This window comes from Lontra canadensis, unplaced genomic scaffold (genome assembly GCF_010015895.1).
Source record: "Lontra canadensis isolate GAN:19392208 unplaced genomic scaffold, GSC_riverotter_1.0 scaffold2, whole genome shotgun sequence".
Classification (NCBI taxonomy): Eukaryota; Metazoa; Chordata; class Mammalia; order Carnivora; family Mustelidae; genus Lontra; species Lontra canadensis.
The window spans coordinates 54,651,950-54,667,620 of record NW_022630996.1 but is presented as its reverse complement, the minus strand read 5'-3'; the positions used below and the strand labels follow the sequence as shown (position 1 = coordinate 54,667,620).

Genomic DNA, 15,671 nt, shown 5'->3' with positions numbered 1-15,671 from the left:
CTTCACACAGGGGAAGGATTATAAATATTGTAGCCTGGCGTGCAAAGAGCTGCCTAAAAAGAGATGAGGTCGGGTTGCCTGGGTGGCTCAGTAGGTTAAGCCTCTGCCTTTGGCCCAGGTCGTGATCCCAGGGTCCTGGGATCGAGCCCCGCATTGGGCTCTCTGCTCAGCGGGGAGCCTGCTTCCCCCTCTCTCTCTCTGCCTGCCTCTCTGCCTACTTGTGATCTCCGTCTGTCAGATAAATAAATAAAATCTTAAAAAAAAAAAAAGAGAGAGATGAGGTCGGGGAGACTGGAAGCAGGGTCTAAGTGAACATCCATTAGGACAGGGCAGTGTGGCCTTAGGGAAGGAGGCTAAAGGGCTTTTAGTGACAGGTACCCTTGGACCCTCACCCCCGGTTCATCCAGACATGCCTATTTAGTCTTTTCTTTTCTTCTTCTTCTTTTTTTAAAATATTGGGGCCAATGTTAAGTTTTGCTCAATTAGGTGTCTGGTGCCAATTTATTTTTCTCTTTTTACCTAGTGAAAGAAAAAAAGAGAATTTGGCGTGGACAGAGTGGAAAGACCTGCCTACTTGTCCTTCTTCATAACATGATCTTAAGCAAATCCGTGATTTTCCCCAAGTCTCTAAAGTAGAGATAGCAGCATTTGGCTTTTCTATTTGGCAGGACAGTTGTGAGAATCATTGGAGTAACGGACACGAAAACTACTTGAAAATAGTTAATTCCTACAAATGTGAGGTATGAAGATGATGGCAAAGACGAGGCCAATATAGTTACATATTTGAATCTAACTTCCGTATTAACTTTCCTCTCTGGAAGCTACCTCAAGTCATCCTAAAACTGTTCTCTCTGCTGACACAGAAATGGACATTTGATGACTTCCGTCTGGTTCACCTCTAATTTCTGGGTGTGTGATACTATAGTCTGCTGTACTGAACTTTAGTTTCCTTAAATTCCTTAAATGCAGCTTTATTTTATTTATTCATTTGTTTATTTTGCCTCAGTGCTGGGGAAGAAATAGTGACATCCACTCAATTCATGAACCACATGATACAGATAACCAAACAGAAGAAATCATTGTCAACGCAGTGGGTGTAGGTAATAATGGGTATTTTAAAAGTACTAAAACTAGAGAAGAGGTTTTACACTGGAAGATATAAAAAGTTCTTGAGAAATAGTACTTTAAAACATCCTACCCACTACTCAAAAACTCTTTAATAAATGCTTTAAATATGCAGTCTGTACGATGAAGAACACAGTTTGCTCAGTTCTTTCAACACTGAGAGAAAAGGGAAAGCTAAATCATTTAAAAGAAGATAATTCTATTTGCCATTCCATAATGCATTCCCAAAGGCTCCCAAAGGCTCAGGGAAAAAACCAAGGCATTCAGAAATAGGACTTAAAAATCAACATCTTTAGATAAATTGCAATAAACAGGAAAAATGAAAAGTCATTATAAGTATATGGGAATATGCTAGAATATTTGTTCAACTTAATGGAAAAGTACCTACTGTTGGCTTCATTTTTATCTCATCTTTTTTTTCACCATGTTCCAATATATGTATGTTATAATCTCAAAGTTATTTCTCTGCAGTGGTAGAAATCTCTTTTGTTGAATTAAAGTTACAGGGAAGAGGATGCTTAAGAGATATTAATAAAAAGGAGAAGGCATATTCCCTAGTTAAATACCTATTTGATGTGTTATAATACATAGAAGGTTTCAAGTTGTAAATTGAAGTCTGATCTGGCCTCTAATAACCAAAGTGAAAGAATCTCATGTTTCAATTTCAATTGTAAGTATTTGTCATAACTATGAGAATTTGGAAAGATATTTTTCAGTTAAAATGCAAGGGTTTTTTTAATTGCAAGTCTATTTTAAGCATTAGGGAAGATCTAACTAAATCAACATTTAATGTGTAATAAAAGAAATGAATCCAATTTTTATTTTAGAGGAGGAAGGCAATGCATTAACTACAAGCAGATGGCACTTTTAAATATATAGATTTTCATTTTGGGAAGGGAGGATTGACTACAATGTTATTTTATTGTGCTACATATTCTATGATAACTGATTAATAAGCCTAGTCTTCAGAGTATATTAATTCTAATATTAATGGATAACTGTGTACTCAAGCAGAAGACCTATTATGTTACTTATAAAAATAATTACTGTACATTAAATGTTTACAGGGTAATAAATATTCATGATCAATTTCATTAATATTAATAATAACCATCATTATTGATTTAATGGTTTGCTAGGCATTATATCTCATTATTTGTTCAGAAAAGCTGTTATGCATACTGTATTTGTAATCAAATGCAATAAATTTATAGATTTAATAAAATTATAACATAATTTACTGGGCTTTAAATTTCCTGACTCAAAGCAATATACAAAAACATAGGAGGGTGTTAAGGTGGTAGGTTAATCCAGGATGCATCGCTAAGACCAGCCATAAGTTTCATAAAGGTATCATAATAATAGTAATAAAACATAATAAAAGTGTACACAGATATTTCTGTGTGTGTGCTTTATATCTATATATAAACCCAGGATGATATCCCCAACTGATTTTTCGATTTTTATAGGTAAGGTAACTGTGACCCAAAACTGAGAAGCAATTTGCTGAATTTGTAGAATTGCTGTCACTAGCCCACTACTTTTATACGTGCTGACATCTTAGAGCCTGCTGAGAAACTCTGAGTCCTTCACGATAGCACCCCAGTCCCAAGCTATCATATCCTGAACGGATGAAGGGAAAGGTACTAGATTCTTGCTGCTGGGGTTCCATGCCCCTCCAGGTGGCTTTACTAATAAGCAGCATTCAAGAGGACCCCAAGCTGTTCTCCCTCTCTGTAGCACGGTCTTAGTGGAGGCTGTAGGATGCAGCCTTTGCCACAGTTACCTCAAAGAGTTTAGGATTTACCCCAAACGCCCCTGAGGGCACAGGAATATTCTCTTAGCACCTCCACTCTAAACTAGTCAGTCAGCCCAACCTAACTAGATAACCAGACCCCAGGAAATGGAGAGGTCTCAAGGAAAAGCTTCTTTTTAGGTATGAGGTAAAAAGAGTAGCTCCTCTTTTCAAAGAAGTAACCTCACGAATAAATCCTTTTTTCTAAGTACTTCGACTCTTTTTTATATATGTTAAGTGTTTTTGAGAATTGAAAACTGTCAAAAAGTATTTATGTATATATATATTTTTTAAGATTTTTATTTATTTATTTGACAGAGATCACAAGTAGGCAGAGAGGCAGGCAGAGAGAGAGAGAGAGAGAGGAGGAAGCAGGCTCCCTGCTGAGCAGAGAGCCCGATGTGGGGCTCGATCCCAGAACCCCGAGATCATGACCTGAGCTGAAGGCAGAGGCTTTAACCCACTGAGCCACCCAGGCACCTCAGTATTTATGTATACTTACTTTAGAATCACATGTGTGTATTTTAGAGATACACTGCATACTTGCAAACATAAGCATCCTTAAACATATGTTCACGCTCATGTAAATACATGTATGCAATCGATCATTAAAGTATCAGAAATGATTGTAATAGAACACTTTGGTAGTATTATCAAATACTACAATATACAATCTTAATTTATATGCTGATTAGCAGTGTATGAGTCCCATTTCATCAAATCCTAACCCAAACTTGGTATTATATAATTTTCATATACAGTCTTTAAAACTGAACAGATGGGGCACCTGGGTGGCTCAGTGGGTTAAGGCCTCTGCCTTCAGCTCAGGTCATGATCTTGGGGTCCTGGGATAGAGCCTCATATCGGGCTCTCTGCTCAGCGGGGAGCCTGCCCCCCCCCCACCTACTTGTGATCTGTCTGTTAAATAAATAAAATCTTTAAAAATAAATTAAATAAATAAATAAATAAATAAATAAATAAATAAGACTGAACAGGTGATAAGTGATTAACTCATTGGTGTCTTACTTTGTACTTCTCTGAGTGAGAATGAACAACTTTGTACAAATTAACTGGCTTCTTATATTTCCTCTTTGCTTTCACATGGTAAGGAGAACAGGACAGTTTCACTATTTTACCTTAGGGTTGCCACAGATTTTTACGCAAGGATTTTGCTAATATCATCACACCACAGACCATCTGTATGGATGACACATGCTCATCAATGCTTTGCAATCAGAGAGTAGCAAGTCCCTGAGAGTCACTGATAAAACATCGAGCATTAGAAGTGGGAAACATCAGAGACATAAATTCAGAGGATTCCACCACAGTGAGTTTTCTGAGGGTTCAAAACCTTGGGCAGATGACCTCCAAAGTGAAAGGATAATTGCTGGACCCTGCTTCTCCTTATACAAAGGAAAAGGCACCACGTTTGGTGGAACTCCTTGGACCACAGAGGAAACATATATAACACTCAGCTCTTTGGATCTGATGCATTTACTAGGAAACCAAATAAATTTGGCAGTCTTGAGTGAGGCCCAAACCAAAACAAACCAAGCACTGCCAGTTCATTCAGGCTTTTGCACCAGTAGCTCGGAATGAGGCTGTTAATGCTCAGTAGAACCAACAGTCATGGAAACCACAACGGAAGGTCTCAGATTTTTGTGCAAAGTCATGCTTTTCCTTTATACCTGAACACTGCCCCTTTGAATGTCAGCCATTTTCTTCCTCCAGTCTCCTCAGCGCTTATTCATGGAAAAGGTAGACAGGCTGGCAAAGATGAGGGTTTGGATGAATTCAAAGCATGTACTTCCCTTCACCAAGTTAACTGGATGCTACCATTCTAAGTGTCTATTCTACCACTGGCAGTGAACACCCCTGAGCCCTGGGATGGCACCATATTGGGAGAATCTGTGATTGGAGAGAGATTAAGACTTTAATCCTGGAAGAGGGGACAGTTTGATCTCACTGGTATAGACAATTCTTTTGGCTACAGATTTGCCTCCCTTGTTCACCGTGCTCCTGCCAGCCCCACCTTCTAGAGATTTACTGGATGCCTTATGCTTAGTCATGGCAGCCTTCTGCTTCTGCCCAGGAAGCTTGTTTTGCAGGAAATGAATGAAGGCAATGGAATGACCATAATGAAGTCTACTAGTCTTAACACATACCTCACCACCTAGCAGTAATTGGCCCTATGAAAAACAGAAGAGTCAAAAGAAGTTTTAGCTCAGGTGCCATCAGGGAAATAATAGTTGGTGAAGTTGGGAGGTTTTATCTGAACCAGCAGCAAATATATAGTGCTATTCTTCCCAGAGCCAAAATATATATTTCTGGGAACCCAAAGGTAGGCTAGAGATTCTCGCTTTAGGGATGTGGAGTAGTGAACAGTGAGTAGAGGCAGGGGGCCACTGCTAGAGCTGTCCTCCGGTGGGCCTGGGTCATTCTCCATACTTCTTCCAACTATGTGGCATCCAAGCTTGCTTCTCTGGCCCTCCCAGGAATTCTGCACTCTCCCTATTGCCAATGATAAACTCCTTTCTGCTTTTAATTTCCTGCTCTCTGTTTGGTCTTTTGTTATTGGCAGATAAGAAAACTGACCTGTACACTGGTTATCTAATAAATTCACTTAAGTCTGCAATTATTACTTTAGCCAAGTACCACACTATATATTTCCATATATAGTGTACTCATTTTCTATTATTTGTAATTATTAATTTTCAATTCTTTAGTTTTATCTCCTTTTTAGTCCAAAAGTATATATATTTCTTTTGGCTATCTTTTAGTTAACAGTTCTAACTGTAATATGCAATTACAGTAAATGTAGTCTGTCGGAAATGAATGGAAGAACATTGATTTAATCCAGATTTGTCTGGCCTTACACAGTGTATTTCATCCACTGCATTATATAATTTTGAAGTCTGTGATTTTCTCCATTACTTTAATTACCTTAATGGAGGAAGTCCATCTACAAATCAGATACTTGTTTATATTTTCTTCTATTTTCCTCTATTATTTAACATTTAAAAAACATCTCACCGGTATTTACTTTGTTGTCAATACTAGTATTAGTATTTTAAAAAACAATTCTGTCACTAAATTCTTACATATTACTTATGTCACAGTACTATTTGTTGAATAAAGTTTCCTTTATCCACTGATGTGATACTTCCTTTGTAATACACTACAATTAAAAAAAAACTTAATCCCTTATTTTTTTTTATGTTTCTCTGCACCAATATAAGCACACTGCTAATCTCAGTAACTTTTGACACATTTGCTACTCCTTCCTTCTTGAAGTCATCACAGTTCCCAATTTCTCTGCTTTTAAGAGGGAAATGCAGCATCACAAAAATGGTCCCAGAATTCAGTTCAGCATGGTGTTATGATTTCACCTCTCTCCTCTCGCTAAGTTAGACATACAATAAAATCAACTCATGGGGACACATGCGGGAACACCAGTAAGGAACGTGTCCTATCATAACAATATGGTCTGACAACTGTGATCCAAGGCTATCTCGAGAAGCAGAAGTAAATTTTGGAGAGCACTGCTTTATCTCATCCAAGAATGATGTGTTAGTTAAGAAGCATCGCCAAAGTTGAAATTTCAGTCTTTTCTCACTTTTTCTCACACATTAAAGGGAGTCCAGAAAATGTGGTTTCTATCAGCACTGATGAAGTTGCTCATTCTCTTACTCACTTAAAGCCCAGGAAAGGGCTCACTCTCAGTTCTTTCAACCTTTCCCTCTTGGTTCCTAGTACATACTTGTGCCTTACTTGGGCAAACCACTTACAGCTCTCTCCAATATTTTGTTTCCCCATAAGCCACAGACCCCACAAAAGTCTAGTTCTTTTGTTGCTCTAACTTGCTTTTCTTGAGAGAACACTCTCCTGCAGCTTTTTTCCTATTTCCCTCAGAGGTAAAAAATAAGGCAAAGGAGAAAGCTTTAATAGTAAGAAGAAAAGGAGAGGGCTATGAATTCTCACTAATTATTGATTTTTATTTTCTAAAGTTACCCATTGATTTAATTTTTTAAAGGTAATTACCATCTTATTCTTCAAGGAGACTTGGGGAAAAGTTGCTGAATAAATAACATAAGCAATATTTTTAGAATTTCACAGTGATGCTATAATAGTGCTTTGCAAAATAACTATGAGAATTTTATGCAGCTATATGTAAACAAGACATTCCATGAGCTCAAGACTTCCTCTCGCCCAAATTTTCTATCTGATCCATAGTACTTTGATGCCTCTTAAATTACTTTATAGAAAGACTATATGCACATGTGCTCTCAATATTTACCAGCAACTGACAGAAGAAACCATAGTATGCACAACACACACACAGGCATACATATGTGCACACAGACATATTTAAAAAAACAAACAAACCATGTTTCTTTTTCTTCTATTAGCTGTTAAGGTATCTCAATCTAACTTCTGTTTTCAGTCACTGTCACCAACTTCCAATGTGATTCCAAAACTTCATCTGAAATCTTCCTTCCCCTCTTCTTTCACTAATTGCATTAATGCATGTAAATACACATAGATCATTCATTCACTCATTCATTCATTCACTTAGCTTTTTTACTGTAAATCACCTCCAAGTCCTTATCTGAAGTAGACATTATAATCACTATATATGAATACTAACATAGTCCTGAAGTAAATATACAAATTTCTAGCATTTTTATTGTTGACAAACTACACCGATACTTCACATTATTTAGCATTTTATTTATCACAGATTATCAACAATCACCAATTTCTTTGTTGTTACATTAAATACCTTTCGTTGAATGGTAATGTCTGGTCTAATTAGGAAGTGAACTAGGATAAAAGAAAATTAACCACAATGTTTTGTTTCAATGCTTAAATGATTCTTCTTTAAGTAATAGGCTATTTAAGAGATCTAGAGTTAATTGAGAATTGCCATTATCAAGAGTCTCTCTTCAATTAGCAATCAGAGAGAAAGAACACATATTACTGCATTTGAAGACCACAGATCTCATTGCCAGCTCTTGAGCTCCAGTGGGATTTAACAGAAACTCTACTAACACTTTGTACTTCCTTAAACAGGTTTCAATTTGGGTAAATTCCATAATACTCAATGTTCTAAAGCCTCTCATCTTTATTTATTTTTATGACAGATCAACTCTTGGATTAAAACATAGAATAGGGGCACCTGGGTGGCTCAGTGGGTTAAAGCCTCTGCCTTAGGCTCAGGTCATGATCCCAAGGTCCTGGGATCGAGCCCCACATCTGGTTCTCTGCTCCGCGGGAAGCCTGCTTCTCCCTCCCCCTCTGCCTTCCTCTCTGCCTACTTGTGATCTCTCTCTGTCAAATAAATAAATAAAATCTTAAAAACAAAAAACAAAAAACAAAACAAAACATAGAATAAATTCAAGGTTTTTGAACTATTTATAGAACTTCTAAAGATAAAAGAGAACTCAAATGCTACCTGTTAAGTGACTCAATATTGGTGAGATATTTTCTTCTGTACAAATAACTAGAAATAATTATTTCATAAACTTAAATACATCCCCTAGGAACAAAATTTGTACTGATTATTGTCCTAGTTGCAACTGCTTAGTTCATCCAACTAAAAATATAAAGCAAATGAAATAATTGACATAAATACTGGAAAAGATGAGAGAGAAATTTCTTCTGTTAATCCTATTATTATGTAATCAGAAAATTCAAGAAAATTCAATAAAACACTTTTGGAATAAAAAAAATTGGCAATGTAGATGGATGTAAGCTAAATATATACAAATCAAATAGCTTTACCCTTGTAAATGCACCCAGACATAAAGGGGTTAAAAAAAATTCTATGTTAGCAAGAAAAAAATATCACCTACAAAATAGGAACAACTGCAGCAAGAAATATCCAGAATCTATATAAAAATTCCAATATATTATTTAAAAGCATGACACATGAGAGTAGAAGAAACAGAAAACTATAGTAAGTCTTCATAGTATTTCATAGTTATATTCAGATATAAATTATTCCAGTAAAATTACATGGTTCATCTTAGAATTGGATTTAAAGACGTCAGTATTAGAATAGCTAGAAAACCGTGAAAAGAGGGCAGAAAGGGGAGTATTTGCTATTTCAAATGTATTATACATTCATTTTAGAAAAGTCCAAATGGTATCATATAGAAAAAGATAAAAAAAAATCAGTCATATAGTATAGAGAATCCAGAATCAGATTCTAAAAAAATGTGAGATATTGATAGCTCGAAAGATGAGGAAAATATGACCTATTTAAACCCTATTTAGCAGATGGCCAAACTAAATTAAAACAAATAAACAAACATAAAACTAAAGCCCTATCTTGTATGTACACAAGCTAAAGTCCAGAAAGAGAAGATGTAAATTTAGAATTAAAGCAACACAATATAAATCTTTTAAAAAGATCTAGGAGACTACGTGATCTATGACTAGGAAGGTCACCTTAACCTCAAAGTAACATGCAGAAGTAGAAAAAAAGACACTTGATGTTTTAAAAACTCAGAACTGGTCAGTAGATTGATAAATGTGTAACATCTAAAATGAATATTACAAAGACTGAATTACTGGAACACAATCTATTACAAATTGATAAGCGAAACACAAACAGAAGAGAAATGAACATGTATTCTGTTCATTTTATATATAGATGCATGACAGCAGAAACTCAAAAATCCATATACAAACGATAAAATGCTCAGGTTTGTTACCCAGGGAAATGAAAAATCAAGTAACAATGTCATATAACTTCAGTTTGCAGAAGATTGGTGACAAGAGCTTTTGTTCAGAGGAATAAAAGAAAAAGGGTACTCCTCAACACTGGTAATGGGAATGTTAGGAGTTAGCACCTCTTCAGAGAGCACCTAGAAAAATCCTTCAAAATTAAATTTGACCCAGCAATCCCATACCTGGGAATATGTGCTATGAAAACAAAAATACCAATTCACATAGACATATATATAAGATAGGATTCTGCATCATGGTTGGTTCCTGGTAGTCATAAACCAGAAATAAAGTTAATCTCCATCAGCAGGGAATTTAAGAACTAAAGACAAATGGATTAGAGTTATTCCTTATAAACTGGAAAGGCCTCCACAGGGTTTTATTTATTAAATGAAGTATGTACAATATGATCCATTAAAAAACAATGAACAAAGTAAGTTAGTTGTATGCATGCATAATTATAATCAATATGTGTAGGTTTATATGAATGCAGCTTGTTAATATAATATACCCCACAGGTAAAGAAGATGTGCTTGATGTATTAATATGATGCAAAAAAGGGCATAGCAAATTCAGCATGCATGACACAATCCAACGTATGTAAAATTGTATGATACATTGCAGATATATAATATGATACACAGCCACCCAAATATTCATAGTGGTTACTTCAGGGTGGCTGGATTCTAAGTAGGTTTTCCCTTTGCTTTATATTTTAACACTGTGCTCTCAATTTAAAGATATTATTATTTAGGGGCGCCTGGGTGACTCAGTGGGTTAAGCCTCTGCCTTCGGCTCGGGTCATGATCTCAGGGTCCTGGGATCGAGCCCTGCATCGGGCTCTCTGCTCAGCGGGGAGCCTGCTTCCCCCTCTCTCTCTGCCTGCCTCTCTTCCTACTTATGATCTCTGTCTGTCAAACAAATAAATAAAATCTGAAAAAAAAGATATTATTATTTATATAAACAGTAAAATAAATCTATTCCCACTGTGTATGAAGAATAAAATATTTTTAAATAATTATATTATGCAATATTTACATGTAAACTAGAGGACCCAAGACCACAGAAATACGATCAAGAAATACTGAAAAAATAAACTGGTTTCATTTATTGTTACTGAAATACACTAGATTTTCAAAGCTTTCAGATACCAATTTCAGTGTAATTTTATAATACTGATGACTACAAAAAATAGTACAACAAACAGTTGAATCACTTATGATCTTTGCCGCCATAGCTAGTTACAAACAATGGTTTTTCAGAGATAAATTTTGATATGATTTATGATTTTATCTAAGCTTTTAATTTAAAATAGGCAGCTAAATCAAGGACTGTTTCTTTCCTTTTTGTACTTTTGGGAAGATAGGAAACATGGAGAGAGACACACAGAAATATAAGTACCAAGTGATCCTAATATCTGAGTCAGTTTAAATACTTATAATTTTCTGATTGTGTAACTGATATTTAACTCTGCTGCTTTCCTAGAATAATGTGTCTATTTTATAATTATTCTTTTTGTGCCTATCTCTCCTCATTTCTACCTTTGTGTAAGTGGAAAATGCTGAAAGAACTGTCTCCACCAAGCACGGCTCATCTCTGACCTAGAAAAAGACTCCAGTCTGTGGTTATATACTCCTCTCTCAGGTCAGAGACTAAGTTGGTAATGGCAAACCAAGGGGTTGACAAATACCTGATCACTTGTGTGATGATTTTCCTTAATTAAAAACTATTCATCTAAGTAACTGATAATTCTGTTTTTACTTTATACCTTTCTTCTCCTTCAAATACTCTGAAGTTGTAATTCGAATGAACGTTCAATAATCATTTTTTTGTTGAAGTATATTCCACTATTAGTTTTTTGTTTTAGCAATTATTTTTAGGAGTCTAAAATATTTTTATTCATCTTGCCATTTAAGAAGTTGCTGTACAAAATTCACTAGATTTTTTTTCAAGTTGGTGGTAGACCTATGGCATTGAAGGTTATTGTCCCAGATTAATTTGATTTACGTATACAAGAACCATCACACATTTGTGTACAAATGAAATAATAAATACAATATTTATAAAGAGATTATCCATATAAAGATATAACTGAAATCGTCACTTTAAAAACGGACACTGTCAATGTGGTCATTTGTAAAGAATGATCACTGCAAAACAACAGGGGCAGTTTCAGGCGCCATATTTACTAGGAGTTAACGACAAAATCCGCCTCATCCTTTGGCAGCATCGAGTGCTGGGCACCTCCTCAAAGTCCTCTCACAGCAGAAGGACAGGGGATAAGGATCTGAGAGATACTCTCAAGGAGTAGTTCACAGTCCAGTTGACAAAACACTGAACACAAATGATAGAACCTGTGCTTATTATCAAAGGCAAATTAATCTAGCAAAACCGAAGCACTTCATTTAGGCCCAAGGAGACAGACCTAGATCTTTTCCATTATTACTGTTTGTTCAACTTTTCCATCAGCCATTCTCAGAAAACGTCCCTGGCAAGCAATAAAAGCTCACTATGGACTGTTCAGCGATGTTCACAGTAACAAAATAGGACAAGTGCCCCCACTTCCTACACAGTCTCAGCTTTATTTGTTCCTCTGACTCCCCTGGGCTCCACACTGTCAGCTTCATAATGAAAGTAGGTGGTAAAATGAAACTACGCAAAAATGTGTCACCAGTGCGCTCTTACCAAGGAGCTCCACAAATCACATTAGGAAATGTTTTCTTTTCAAATTGATTTATTTCACGACACTTTGCTTTGGTTGTTCAAATGCAAACAGCTTCAGAATTCAAATTTGCAAGTCTAAAATTAAGATGACACAGCAGAGCATATGCATCATTCATGATGATTTCATAGTGTTCCCTCGCCTGATTTACAGTTATCAAAATTAACATTACATGACATGATCCATTATGCGTTTTGCTCAATGCTGTATTAGCCAAATCACAACAAATGCAATTAAAACTAATTTCAATTCATTTTAACTCTTCCATTTTTTAGCTCCTTTCTACTCTTTCGTTTCTTTCTGCCAAGGTATCTTATAAATCTTATATGACCTATATATGACATCTTTTTAATGATAGTTTCTTCATAATTTCCAACATAATCTTTTTTCTATATTTTTATTTTTAATCACAGATTTGGTTTATCTCACTTTCCTTTCTTTGGTTAATCTCCTTTATTACACAGAAAACCCTACATTTTTCTGAAGTAAGTCACAGAATTCTGTCATGGAGGGGTGGTTGTAGACATAAGCCTCTGATATTTAAAGATACAAAAACATAAATAAACTCTCTCTGAATCCACTTTTATTTCAAATGCAGTATCTTACAAGTCAGGAAACAAGGATGAAACAATTAAGAAATGCTGGTAATAAATGATTTTGCAAAAAAAATCTATGATGCACTAATTCTTCAGGAAACTCTCTATGATGCATCTGAACATCAAAATATTTAATGATGTTGGTTGTCACATATTTGTACTGGTTTTATTTCACGTCATAAATCATGCAAAAATTACTTTTAAATATCCTTATCACAATGGTAAACTTTTGGGATACCTGGGTGGTGGTTAGTCACCTGACTCCTGATTTCTACTCAGGTCATGATCTCAAGTGTTGTGAGATTGAGCCCTGAGTCCAGCTCTCCACTGAGCATTGAGCCTGCTTAAGAATCTCTCCCTCTGCTCCTCCCACCTGGCTCACATGCTCTCCCTCTCTCAAAACAACAACAATAACAACAAAAATAGTAAACTTTGACACAAAGAGAATTTTGTTTTGTGCTTAGTAGGATATATATTTTTTTTTTAAGATTTTATTTATTTATTTGAAACAGAGAGAGAGAGATCACAAGTATGCAGAGAGGCAGGCATAGAGAGAAAGAGGAGGAAGCAGGCTCCCCGCTGAGCAGAGAGCCCGATGCGGGCCTCGATCCCAGGACCCTGAGATCATGACCTGAGCCGAAGGCAGAGGCTTAACCCACTGAGCCACCCAGACGCCCAGTAGGATATATTTAAGAATAATATCCTATTAATGATATTTTGGATGTTTCTGTAATTTAAAAGACCTTCCCTGACTAGTATGAGTAGAATCCAAGATTCTATGAGCTTAGCAGAAAGACATATTCACAGTGAAATGTATATAGAGAAAAAACACTTCTTAAGACTGGTGTCATCCTAGTGTATTAAAGGTACATAGAGGCAAAAAAAAAAGTGTTTATTTTGATTGTAAAATCAAATATACATTGATTTTTTTCTACCTGAGGAATATAACTGTCCTTTTGAAAGATTTTTAAAGAACCTAATAGTAAGATAAAGTTTGTGTTCTTTTCTCCTTTTGTTTTCAATGATCTTTACCATCTAACTATTTTAAAACTATCCCTTTCTAGTAATGAAAATCCCTCTTCCAGGGAAGATGGTGGAGAAAGAGGACCCTAGGCTCACCTCTACCCCACAGATAAACTTCGATAACACTCTCGTTAGTGCAAAAAACCCAGAAAATGACCCAAAGACTGGCGGAATAAATTCCGCAAGTAAATGTAGAGGGTAGGAAGGGCAGAGACACAGTCAGGAATTAGGGGAACTCACAGGACTATCTGCAGAAGGAAAAGATGCGGCTGCTGAGGAGAGGGGAGACACATAGACCATTACCCTGAAGAAGATGAATCCCCGTAACATCTGCCTTTGAAAACCAGAAGGGCTGAATTTCCTAAGTTCTTATAACCACCACGACATAAAGTCTGGAATTTTAAAAAATCAGCAGATTCAGAGCTGGGAGATCCTGGAAGGTGAAGGAAAATGAGTCCCCACCCTTAAAGAGAGAGCACAACAAACAGTCCAGAAGCAGCAGTGTGAAAGGCCTCTGGGGTATATGAGAAAGAGTTATCTACCTATCTCAGAGCACAGCCAAGGGGACAGAAATCTCTGGGGAACTCTTCCAGGAACAAAGGAATTGACAGGCTCCATCTTCTGCCCTGGTCCCCCAGCATAAACACAGGGCTACCTGCAGGACTTGTTACGTAACTTGCGAGCACCACTATCCTAGCTTGCACTGTGCTTTTGCCAATCCACCCCTCCTGACAGCCTGCCTCATTCACAGCACTGCAGGGCCCCTTCCATAGAGAAGGGGGTATGCACAGAGCTGGATAGCACTGCTGCCTCACCACCCTGCCCACCCTCTGTGCTGTTTCCACAGATCCACCCTTTCCAATACGCTCTTGGCCAGAGCCCATACAGGGTGATGCTAGAGGCCTGACAGTATGCAAACAGCCCTTACGGTGGCCAGCAGTACTCTAAAGTGGCTTTTGCCCCAGAGAGAAGAAAAGATAATCACACACATACCAGTTATATGGAGGTCCCAGCAATAGGCTGGAGGCAGATAACTAGACTGACTAAAGGGGACAACAAAGGGAAAGTGTCCTGCAGTTTGGTGTCACAGCATCTCTGGCAAATGCCTGGTCTGACTCAATTCAAGTATCCCCAGAATGGCCCACTAATATTAGAAGAAGCAAACACTGCCCAGGCAAAGAGAGCCATTGCAGGTGATTGGACTGAAGGAAAAGGTAGCTCAGACACAACAGCAGAGCATACACATCACACACAGGAGACATCCCTGAAGTGCCAGGTTCAGGTGAACACAGGACACTACAGAGCAGGGCACTACAGGACCTCTTGTTCATAAGGCCATTCATTACTTTCAATTGCAGAGAATGTAGCTATCTTTCCTAACATACAGGAACAAACTAGAGAATTAGACAAAATGAGGAGACAGAGGAATGTGTTCCAAATCAAAGAAAAGGACAAGAGACCTAAGTGAAATGGAGATAAGCAACATGTCTGGTGGAGAATTTAAAGTAATAATTATAAAAGTACAAGCAATGATCATAAAAATACTCACTGAACTTGAGAAAAGAGTGGAGGACATCAGTGAGACACTTAACAATGAGATTTAGAAGAAGAAGAAGAGAAAGAGGAGGAGAAGGAGGAGGAGGAGGAGGAGGAGGAGGAGGAGGAGGAGGAGGAGGAG

General features: G+C 36.9%; 1 protein-coding gene across 3 annotated transcripts in view; it reads right to left on the bottom strand.

The window, feature by feature from the left end:
- The window catches only part of THSD7A (thrombospondin type 1 domain containing 7A), a 439,942-nt gene that overhangs the window by 204,410 nt on the left and 219,861 nt on the right, over window positions 1–15,671 (bottom strand). The gene's annotated exons all lie outside the window — the stretch shown is intronic.